We start from the raw sequence: 13,015 nt of genomic DNA, 5'->3' as shown, positions 1-13,015 counted from the left end.
GGGAGGCGACGGAGAGCGCGAGCTCCTTTCCACGAGCTCGGTGACGAAGATCAACCCGTCGCTCAATGCGAATAGCGAGTTCAATCAAGGAATCCACGCTGGAAGGAACCTCCCGGGAGAGAATCTCCTCCTTTACCTCTGCGCGGAAACCCTCCAGAAGACGAGCGAGCAAGGCCGGCTCGTTCCAGCCACTGGAGACAGCAAGAGTGCGAAACTCAATAGAGTAGTCTGTTATGGATCGATTGCCTTGACATAGGGAAGACAGGGCCCTGGAAGCCTCCTCCCCAAAAACAGATCGATCAAAAACCCGTATCATCTCCTCCTTAAAGTCTTGATACTGGTTAGTACACTCAGCCCTTGCCTCCCAGATTGCCGTGCCCCACTCACGAGCCCGTCCAATAAGGAGAGATATGACGTAGGCGACACGAGCAGTGCTCCTGGAGTAAGTGTTGGGCTGGAGAGAAAACACAATATCACACTGGGTGAGGAACGAGCGGCATTCAGTGGGCTCCCCAGAGTAACACGGCGGGTTATTGATTCTGGGCTCCGGAGATTCGAAAGCCCTGGAAGTGGCCGGTGGATCGAGGCGGAGATGGTGAACCTGTTCTGTGAGGTTGGAGACTTGGGTGGCCAGGGTCTCAACGGCATGTCGAGCAGCAGACAATTCCTGCTTGTGTCTGCCTAGCATCGCTCCCTGGATCTCGACGGCTGAGTGGAGAGGATCCGAAGTCGCTGGGTCCATTCTTGGTCGGATTCTTCTGTTACGGTGCGTGAATGAGGACCCAAAAGCGAATCAACTTAAACAGAGCTTCTTTAATTACCAAACATAGGTAGGCTCAGATGGACCGGCAGATTCCGACAGGACAGGACAAGGTTACAGCAAACATGACGACAGTCTGGTTCAGGCATGAATGACACAAACAAACAAGAATCCGACAAGGACAGGAGCAGAAACAGAGAGAGATATTGGGACCTAATCAGAGGGAAAAAAGGGAACAGGTGGGGAACGGGGTGAATGGGTAGTTAGAGGAGACAAGGGACAGCTGGGGGAAAGCGGGGGAGAAAAGGTAACCTAACACGACCAGCAGAGGGAGACAGGGTGAAGGGAAAGGACAGAGACAAGACAACATGACAGTACATGACACGTTGCTCTGGACGACCGGTTGCTTTTGCTCTCCGAGGCTGACGTGGGGAAAACTATAAAAAGAGTGAATTCTCACAAAGCCTCTGGCCCAGATGGGATCCCTGGCCACGTCCTCAGAGTGTGTGATGGCCAGCTGGCAGATGTGTTCTCAAACATCTTCAACCTGTCCATGTCCCAAGCTGTAGTCCCCACCTGCTTTAAGGAGACCACCATCGTTCTAGTGCCCAAGAAGAACAAGGTGACATGCCCAAACGATTATCGCCCCATCGCGATGACCTCTGTCATCATGAAGTGTTTCGAGAGGCTGGTCATCGCTCACATCAAGGCCAGCATGCCAGGCACAGTGGACCCACTCCAATTTGCGTACCGCTCCAACAGATCCACGGAAGATGCCATATCCATTGCTAATCACACAGCTGTAACACATATGGACGAGAGGAACACCTATGTGAGAATGCTGTTCATTGACTACAGTTCAGCATTCAACACCGTTGTTCCCTAGGCCAACAATGACGAGTCAGACTATAGGGAGGAGGTAAGTGAACTGGCATTGTGGTGTCATGATAACAACCTCTCCCTCAACGTCGACAAATCAAAGGAGTTGATTGTTGACTTCAGGAAGCAGAGGAGGGAGGGGTTATTGTCATGGACCAACAACACCACCACTCTTGTCAAGAGGGCGCAACAGTGTCTCTACTTTCTAAGGCGGCTGAAGAAATTGGGTATAGACCATCCCAGGTCCTCTCCAAATACTACCGCTACACCATTGAGACCGTTCTGACTGGTTGCATCCCGGCCTGGTAGGTTAATTGCTCGTCCACAACCTCAAAAACCTCCTCCAGCAGATGGTGAAGACGGCCCAGTATATCACTGGGACCGTGCTCCCACTCATTCAGGACACCTACTAGAAGCAGTGCCTGGGGAAGGCACACAGCAACATCAAGGACCACACACACTCCAGCCACGAGCTGTTCCTTCGCTTACCGTCGGGTAGACGTTATCGAATATGAGGTCTGATACCAACAGGCTCAGAGACAGTTTCTATCTACAAGCCATCAGACTGCTGAACTGGACTGACCAGCTGCTCTAATTCTCCGCACCTTAGCACACAAGCACTCACTCACACACACACACACACACACACACACACACACACACACACACACACACACACACACACACACACACACACACACACACACACACACACACACACACATTCATGCTAAACACACATCACAACTTCTGCAACCAAACTCTCATTATACTGCTCAGTTTATACACTGCCCCCCATTCCCCCTTCCCTAATACACTTGTAAATATTGGACTATAAATTGTCTCTTCCTGTATTATACTTATGCTGTAATATTTATTCTACTGAGCCATTTACTTTATGTTCGTATTATCTTTTATTATTTGTTATTACAGTTTTTTTCGATTGCTAAACGACAGTGGGCACAACTGGAGTCACATGTGCAAAACTCTAACTACAGTCTGCACTACCAACAGTCACCTGAGCTAAACAGTTCACATCACCTGCAAAACTCATTCCAAGCAACACAACTCTTAACACATGGCTCAAAACACGCTCAGTGCAGCCAAACACTATGCACAACCCTCACTGAGATAACACACACTGTCACTCAGAACACACTGAGAGTAAAAACACTAGCATCAAACACCAATACAGAAAATACAAACTTTTCATCTTTACAGTTTGAACAATTTCAGTGACTTCATACAAAGTAATATTTTCTTCAAAGAAAAGAGTGACATTCTTTCACATGATTTATTAAAATTTGTTGAACATAACAATTCTTTAAGGTAAATGAAAATTAGCAGTTTGCTTCAATTTTCTGTAGTAATTTACGGAATTACAGTAATGAGAAAAAAAAGGTAGAAACTAAAAGTACATACTGTAATTCGAACAAATAATTGAGGGGCTAATCCTGCCTCTCTCTAGCATCAGGCCACAGGTTTTCTTCAACATCACATCTAATGTTTTCTCTTGCCATGCACCTGGGGAAGAACCTTCTGGAGTGCCTTATCCATCCCTGGCAGTCCTCTGGACTCGTGTCCTCACATCCGGCACGCATGGCTTCCAAAAGAGACATTTGGTCATGTGGGTGGTGACCAAACACTTTCCACCTCCAGGCAGAGAAAAACTCCTCTATTGGGTTGAGGAAGGGTGAATATGCAGGCAGGTACAAAACCATAAATCTGTGATGTGCTGCAAACCAATCTGTGACAGCTGCAGAGTGGTGAAAAGCAACGTTATCGCAAACTATGACAAAAACTTGGGGGTTTCTTACTCGCTCCCCCTGTTCTGCTGGCACTAGCTGAGCATAGAGCTGTTCTAGGAAAGCTATAAGCCTTTCTGTGTTGTATGGGCCAATGAGTGGTGTGTTGAGAAGCAAACCATCATTGGCCATTGCAGCACACATGGTGATATTTCCCCCCCTTTGGCCTGGAACCTCCGCAGTGGCCCTTTGACCTATAACATTCCTTCCTCTGCGCCGTGTTTTGGCAAGGTTAAATCCAGCTTCATCGATAAATACAAATGAATGTGGTCTTTCCAGTGTTTCCACCTCCATTACTCTCTGAAAAACAGTAAGTGCACAGTTTTACTGTAGAAATGCTAGTGTTTTTTTTTACTGTAAATATTTTGTATAGCTGTGTACGTAACCTCAGACGTCTTACCTGGACATATTGGTATCTTTGCTCTTTTACCCATTCACTGTTTCTCTCGAACGGTACAGTGTATAACTGTTTCATTGTAACTTGGTGTTTCTTTAGGACTCGAGCAATAGTTGTTGTGCTGACAGAATTAACATTTTCAAATATATCATTATCAGCCAGCACTCTATCTTGAATCTCCCGCAGTTTTATTGCATTGTTGACAACAACCATGTCAACAATAGCATTTTCCTGCGCATCTGAAAATATTTTTCCTCTTCCCCCTGATGGGGGCAGCCTTTGGGTCCTGTTGTAAAAATATATTTTACAGTCAAACTTACTGTAATATATATCTGTGTAAATATTCTATAATTGCAATACAAAATAGATTCCTGTAATGTTTTCATTTACTGTAAGGATGTAACTCTCACCTGTTTGCATGATGGAGAATTTGCATTACAGATGCCACTGTGGTTCTTTGCAGATTGGGTTGCACCCTCAACCCTGCCTCTCTCAATGAGACCATGGTTCACGACAAGTGTAGCCCTTATTTAATCTGAAATAACAGCTCTTTGTCTTCTTTGTCTTCCTCCACGCATCCGCCCTCTCCCTGCCACCCTTCTCCCTCCACGAACCCATCTTCCTTGTTCCATTTCCAAAATGAGTCTTTCTGAGCTCTACCTATATATACTGTAATATGTGTGTGTGTTCACTAACAAGTCTAAAACAAGACATCTGCTTAGCCTTTCAGCTGAAATTGCAATCAGCAGTGTTTGAAAGGCACAAGGCTGAAATCTATTCCGTTTTGAATGTGTGGTTCACAGTTTTGACAGCAGTGTGTTAGCATTTGAACAAAGTGCTGTAAATCCACAGTGTTGTGCAGGTTGTGGTTAAAGTCATGGGATAAGTGTGTAGAGTTTTGAAAACTGTGTTCAAGCAATGAAAAACGAACTAGAGTTTGGTCCACATGAACTGCTGCTGTGCAGACTGTAGTTAGAGTTTTGCACATGTGACTCCAGTTGTGTCCACTATTGTTTAGCAATCGAAAAAAACTGTATTGCTGCATTTTCAAGAAGGAGCCTGCAAGTAAGCATTTCGTTGGACGATGTATACCATACCTACAGTATCCCGTGCATACGACTAATGTCAAGGTCCTAATATACACTACCATTCAAAAGTTTGGGATCACTTAGAAATTTCCTTGTTTTTGAAGGAAAAGCACACATTTTTGTCCATTAAAATAACATAAAATTGATCAGAAACACAATGTGGACATTGTTAATGTTGTAAATTACTATTGTAGCTGGAAACGGCAGATTTTTTAATGGAATATCTACATAGGCGTACAGAGGCCCATTATCAGCAAACATCACTCCTGTGTTCCAATGGCACGTTGTGTTAGCTAATCCAAGTTCATCATTTTAAAAAGATAATTGATCATTAGAAAACCCTATTGCAATTATGTTAGCACAGCTGAGAACTGTCGTGCTGATTAAAGAAGCAATAAACCTGGCCTTCTTTAGACTAGTTGAGTATCTGGAGCATCAGCATTTGTGGGTTCGATTGCAGGCTCAAAATGGCCAGAAACAAATAACTTTCTTCTGAAACACTATTCTTGTTCTGAGAAATGAAGGCTATTACATGTGAGAAATTGCCAAGAAACTGAAGATCTCAAACAATGCTGTGTACTAATCCCTTCACAGAACAGCACAAACTGTCTCTAATCAGAATAGAAAGAGGAGTGGGAGGCCCTGGTGCACAACTGAGCTAGAGGACAAGTACATTAGAGTGACAGCTTCATTAAACTGGAAGCTTCATTAAATAATACCCGCAAAACACCAGTCTCAACGTCAGTAGTGAAGAGGAGACTCCGGAATGCAGGCCTTCTAGGCAAAGTTGCAAAGAAAAAGCCATATCTCAGACTGGCCAATAAAAAGAAAAGATTAAGATGGGCAAAAGAACACAGACAGTGGACAGAGGAACTCTGCCTAGAAGGCCAGCATCCCGGAGTCGCCTCTTCACTGTTGACGTTGAGACTGGTGTTTTGTGGGTACTATTTAATGAAGCTGCCAGTTGAGGACTTGTGAGCATCTGCTTGAGTGTGATCGTATTTAATGCCCAGTAGTACTCATGAGCACATTTTATACATTCCGCTTTCTGTAGTTGCCCTACATAAGGACTGTATTGATAGACACAGCTTTCAACAAAGTCCTAACAAATGAACTATCTGCAAGTTCTTAACCTAATCTGTACGGATCTGATACAAAAATCACAAGGAAAACCCATATACTATATATATAAATGACAAATAGAATATATTGTAAAACCATGACCCTAACATGAAAACAATGGGACCTAACACAAGCATCACAGAGAGAGGGATAGGGACAGCAGAGAGAGAGAGAGACTGAGTTTAAATCAGGTCCCCTCACTCTGAGTGCAGAGAGTGTTTGACCCTGGGGAATATACGTCATTGAAGAAGAGGGGGTCATCGGCACAAGTTCTCATTCTCATGACATAACAAGACGGATGATCCTGTGAGTGCTTTAGCTTAGCCCAGGCCAGCCTCAGACCTCCCTGTTTAGACACACTGCAAATTGAAGGCAGGACAGATGGCAGTGTTTCATAAACCCTCTCTGGCATGAGCTGCTCAGAGGATATACGAAATCACATTTTCATCCTCATCGATGATCTCCCTCATGGTTGGCTCACAGAAGCTATATGACAGGATTTGTCTGAAATTGGTCTGACCTAGATTTGGTTTTGCCCTCTGCCCTCAATCACTAGGACTGAATCATTCTCTTTGGACTATCATTATTCAGTAACATGCTTTTTGTTTGTCTACTGCACCTGGGTGAACATTTTGGTGTTTGCACTAGCGCCACAAAGCTAATATTTCAAAGGCCAGTGACTGATAATTCCCTAAGTGTTCATTCATTTGTTTACATCTTTAAGCCTTTATGTATGTGTTACGAATGACCAAAGGTGTCTGACTGTATAATAAGTACAGCGTCATAATATATACCTTAAGGCATTTATGTATGCGTTATAGTGACCAAATGGGTCTGACTTTATACTAAGTGTAATGTCATATGATACAAGGCATTTATGTGTGTGTTATAAATGACCAAAGGGGTCTGACTTTAAATTAAGTACAGAGTCATGCGATATAGTCTTTATGGATGTGTTATGAATGACAGAAAATGTCTCACTTCAAACTAAGGATTACAGGACACTACACCAAGTGACAATAAATAGGTTATTAATATTCTGCTGATTTATGAAGGTTCTCTCATGATCCACAGGTTACTGTAGGGTGTGAGAGGTATTTAAATTGGTTGCTGACCTGCAAAGCTTGTGTGTGTGTGTCAGAACCAAGACTTGATTACAACCTGTTACAATTGTGCCAACATTTTATGGCTGATCCTTCACCGGGGGAGTTGGTGAATGTGTCAAAAACCTGATTGTGCCCAGAACCCTGCGGCATGGCTCGTTTTTGTTGTGTGCATGTTCGTGTACTGAGGAACATGTAACTTGGCTCCAGAAGAAAATACACTTTCATTGTCTTTAGGTTGGGGGCTTTCATCAAGGTACAGTTGAAGTCGGAAGTTTACATACGCTTAGGTTGGAGTCATTAAAACTTGTTTTTCAACCACTCCACAAATTTCTTGTGAACAAACTATATTTTTTGGGAAGTCGGTTAGGACATCTACTTTGTGCATGACAAAAGTCATTTTTCCAACAATTGTTTACAGACAGATTATGTCCCTTATAATTCACTGTATCAGAATTCCAGTGGGAAGTTTACATACACTAAGTTGACTGTGCCTTTAAACAGCTTGTACAATTCCAGAAAATGATGTCATGGCTTTAGAAGCTTCTGATAGGTTAAATGACATAATTTAAGTCAATTGGAGGTGTATCTGTGGATGTATTTCAAGGCCTACCTTCAAAATCAGTGCCTCTTTGCTTGACATGATGGGAAAATCAAAAGAAATCAGCCAACACCTCAGAAAAACAATTGTAGACCTCCACAAGTCTGGTTCATCCTTGGGAGCAATTTCCAAACGCCTGAAGGTACCACATTAATCTGTACAAACAATAGTACGCAAGTATAAACACCATGGAACCACGCAGCTGTCATACCGCTCAGGAAGGAGACGCATTCTGTCTTCTAGAGACGAACGTACTTTGGTGCGAAAAGTGCAAATCAATCCTAGAACAACAGCAAAGGACCTTGTGAAGATGCTGGAGGAAACAACAGGTACAAAAGTATCTATATCCACTGTAAAACGAGTTGTATATCAACATAACCTGTAAGGCCGCACAGCAAGGAAGAAGCCACTGCTCCAAAACCGCCATAAAAAAGCCAGACTACGGTTTGCAACTGCACATGGCGACAAAGATCGTGATTTTTGGAGAAATGTCCTCTGGTCTGATGAAACACCATCCCAACCGTGAAGCACCCCCAACCGGGGTGGCAGCATCATGTTGCGGGGGTGCTTTGCTGCAGGAGGGACTGGTGCACTTCACAAAATAGATGACATCATTAGGAAAGAAAATTATGTGGATATATTGAAACAACATCTCAAGACATCAGTCAGGCAGTTAAAGCTTGGTTGCAAATGGTTCTTCCAAATGGACAATGACCCCAAGCATACTTCCAAAGTTGGGGCAAAAAGTCAAGGTATTAGAATGGCATCACAAAGCCCTGACCTCAATCCTATAGAAAATGTGTGGGCAGAACTGAAAAAGCGTGTGCGAGCAAGAAGGCCTACAAACCTGACTCAGTTACACCAGCTCTGTCAGGAGGAATGGGCCAAAATTCACCCAACTTATTGTGGGAAGCTTGTGGAATGCTACCCGAAACATTTGACCCAGGTTAAACAATTTAAAGGCAATGCTATCAAATACTAATTGAGTGTATGTAAACTTCTGACCCACTGGGAATGTGATGAAAGAAATAAAAGCTGAAATAAATAATTCTCTACTATTACTATGACATTTCACATTCTTAAAATAAAGTGGTGATCCTAACTGACCTAAGACAGGGAATGTTTACTAGGATTAAATGCCAGGAATTGTGAAAAACTGAGATTAAATGCATTTGGCGAAGGTGTATGTAAACTTCTAACTTCAACTGTAAGTGTTCCTTGGTGTAATGTCATCTCCAGCCTATTGCACACACAGCACATATAAGCCTGGGATATCAACCATTCAAAGTTGGCCTTAGTGGGAGTGATCATAGAATTTTATAGGAGTGACCTTACAGAGTAAAGTATTTTGTCATCGTCACTACTTAAGAGTCAAAAAGTGATTTTAAACCTAACCCTCGCTAATGAAGGCCAAGTTTGATGCATATTTGGGCAGAAGTGTCTGGGAACGAGATTAGGTGTAATGTGACCAACATGACATAATTTAAGAGCGCATACCATCCTTCAGCACAACATGTCACTCTTTATAAAGCACATGTTTATATCATATTCAACCTAGTGGGTTATGTCACATTTGACATGGTGATTATGTCACACAGTTATGTCACATTTATGAACCCTTTATAAAGCATGACACGTAAATGCTTTGTAACATGTTTATGTTGTGCTTATTATGTCATTACGTCATTTCACAGGTCTTTGAAATATTTTGCAGGACTTCTAAATATTTTGCAGCCTTCCACCAAAGTTTGCAAGCCTTTGAAATATTTTGCAGGCCAAAATATTTCTCTGGACAAAATATTTTGTGGCCTTTTACCAAATTTCGCAGGCTTTTACCAAACTTTGAAGCCTTTTACAAAACTTCACAGCCTATTATTTTGAAAGCTAGTTTGCCTCTTAGGGCCACAGTATTGAATACTTGCAGTAACAGTTTGTGGACGCATGAGGGAACCAGCGAGTAGGCAAACAGACTCTGTTATACTAACCAATGATTCATATATTATCTGGCTATGGTAGGGACAGATGGCAGAGCTGAGGGGTATACAACAAAGCAGCATAAAGGAGTTCGCCAGCTAACTTGCCTAAATATTCTGAAATACTTTTTATTTTAAATAAAGATAAGCTTGAAATGGGAATGGTCTAATAGACTCAACAAACAGAAACACATATATACAGTACCAGTCAAAACTTTGGACACAGCTACTCATTGCAGGGTTTTTCTTTATTTTGACTATTTTTACATTGTAGAATAATAGTGAAGACATCAAAACTATGAAATAGTACATATGGAATCATGTGGTAATGAAGAAAGTGTTAAACAAATCAAAATATGTTTTATATTTGAGATTCTCCTTCTCTTGATGACAGCTTTGCACACTCTTGGCAGTCTCTCAACCAGTTTCATGAGGTAGTAACCTGGAATGCATTTAAATTCACAGGTGTACCTTGTTAAAAGTTTATTTATGGAATTTCTTTCCTTGTAAGGAATAACGCTGGAGAATAGAAGCAGGTAAGGGGAGTTGACATTTAATTAGGAACGGACATGCAACAGGACAGGAACAGCGAAACACAAAGACAGACAACAAACAATGCAGCAGCGGGAAACAGAGCTGGGGAACTGACAAATATAGGGGAGGAAATAAACAGGTGATTGAGTGAGTCCAGGTAAGTCCAAAATCGCTGAAGCACATGACAAAGGAAGGCAGGTGTGCGTAAAGGATGGTGGCAGGAGTGCGTAATGCAGGGTAGCCTGGCGCAGAGCGAGAACAGGCGTGACATTCCTTCTTAATGCATTTGAGCCAATCAGTTGTGTTGTGACAAGGTGTCACGCCTGTTCCCGCTCTGCCTCTCCGGCACTCAAGGGTGCCAGACTGCCTTCATTACATACACATCTCACTATCATTATACGCACCTGCGCTTCATCACCGGTCACCATAACACGCAGCAGTGCTTCATTGAACTCACCTGGACTCCTTTAATTTGTTGATTGCCTTTCCCCATGTGTTCCCTGTATCAGTATTGTTGTTGTTTCCGTTTCCCTTGTCCAGACGCTGTCCGCATTCTGTTTCATGTCCGTAATTCTTTAAATGTTCACTCCCTGTTGCTGCTTCTCGTCCCCAGCGTTTGTCCTCACACAAGGTAGGGGTTGTATACAGAAGATAGCCCTATTTGGTGAAAGACCAAGTCCATATTATGGCAAGAACAGCTCAAATAAGCAAAGAGAAACGACAGTCCATCATTACTTTAAGACATGAATGTCAATCAATCCGGAAAATTTCAAGGACTTTGAAAGTTTCTTCAAGTGCAGTCGCAAAAACCATAAAGCGTTATGATGAAACTGGCTCTCGTGAGGACCACCAGAGGAAAGGAAGACCCAGAGTTACCTCTGCTCCAGAGGATAAGTTCATTAGTGTTAACAACCTCAGAAATTGCAGCCCAAATAAATGCTTCACAGAGTTCAAGTAACAGACATATCTCAACATCAACTGTTCAGAGGAGACTGTGTGAATCAGGCCTTCATGGTCGAATTGCTGTAAAGAAACCACTACTAAAGGACACCAATAATAAGAAAAGACTTCATTGGGCCAAGAAACACGAACAATGGACATTATACCGGTGGAAATCTGTACTTTGGTCTGATGAGCCCAAATTTGAGTTTGTTGGTTCCAACCGCCATTTCTTTGTGAGATACGGAGTAGGTGAATGGATGACCTCCACATGTGTGGTTCCCACTGTGAAGCATGGAGGAGGAGGTGTAATGGTGTGAGGGACTTTAATTTGTTTTCAACAGGACAATGACCCAACACACCTCCAAAAACTAAAGAAAACCCTTGAATGGTGTGTCCAATCTTGTGACTGGTACTGTATATTTAGCTTTCTTAATTAATGCGAAAATCAACCGTTATTTCTTGTTGATTATCAAAATTAGCTGGCTAACTCATTGATCCTGTTTTGTAGTATACCCCTTTGATGATGATCTAGAAATGTATGTTCTGTTCATCATGTGATGCTCTTATCTCGGCCCAGTGTCTAAAGAAAGGATCAGTGTACACTGTGTAATTTTATACAAAACCATTGTCTTTTCATCACCATTCTAGGAAATACAGACATGTAAACACAGAGATACAATAGGCGGAAATATCATCTAGGGATATTTATGATGAATGTAAGCTTACCTTTTTAGTTGCTGATTAATAGATAACTTTCCAAGTCAAATTTGCTATCTTTCAGTGCCGGATGGTCCTGCCAGTAAAACAAACAGTTACACGTGTTTTTTTATTTTATTTTTATGTTGTGGCTATACTCAGACACGGAAAACTGTACTTTTTTCCAGTCAAAGGTTCCTCTGTGGATTTTATGTGTTCAGCCCCTACTCTTGCAATTACGTTAGGGGGCGTCCATAATGATGTCCACAATCCAATATGGCTGCCACAATACCATTCAATTGTGGTTTAATCACCTGTATAACCGCTCTACATGTTTTAAATGAGAGACAATTATTCAGATTTGTGGACTGTACTTATGACCTATAATCAAGACAATTTGTGTGTAATTGAATTATGTTGGGAATCCAATATGCCCACCATAATTACACTCAAACACCTTTGTCTGGATATAGAAATGGCAGCAGAGTGCTTGGCATGGCAACACCAAGTATTTTAAGACACAAGCCTCTTTGAGGATCAATGAGGCAACTTTGAGGCTCCAATGAAAGGAAAGAGAATCCAACCCTGGACTCGAACACCCACTCCCTAGCATTACAACTTGCCCCCACTGTGGTATAACTTGTGCCTCCAGGATTGGGTTATTAAGTCACCTCCTTATCATTTAGAAGTGAGCTTTGATTCATTGCTAATCCAAAACGGCAGCCTAAATCTAACATGAGCTTCCACTGGCTCAGTGCATTCGTGATGCATATTGGTATGTTCCGGTGCACTCTTATGCTGTTTGGGTTGTGCTGGCACATTGCTTATTCTAGAAAATCATGTCCACCATCCTGGCTGTCTGCCCTGGAGCTGCAATATACTGTATGTTGACTTGGTGACATTATGGTGTATGGGGAGGATGCAACCACACATAATGACAAGCGCATAAGGCAGGTGTTCACCACAATGAACAAACACAACCTGAGACTCTTAGACAAGAAATGCCATCAACTTAATGTGCCTTCGCATGTCATAGGAATTGCAAATCTCCAATGTAATATCAATGCCATCCTGAATCTCCCAAAACTGTCATTTCTAAGCCTAATTCACCATCA

The sequence above is a fragment of the Oncorhynchus mykiss genome, chromosome 23 (assembly GCF_013265735.2).
Source record: "Oncorhynchus mykiss isolate Arlee chromosome 23, USDA_OmykA_1.1, whole genome shotgun sequence".
Taxonomy (NCBI): Eukaryota; Metazoa; Chordata; class Actinopteri; order Salmoniformes; family Salmonidae; genus Oncorhynchus; species Oncorhynchus mykiss.
The sequence above is the reverse complement of the archived record's forward strand: the minus strand, read 5'-3'. Positions refer to the sequence as shown.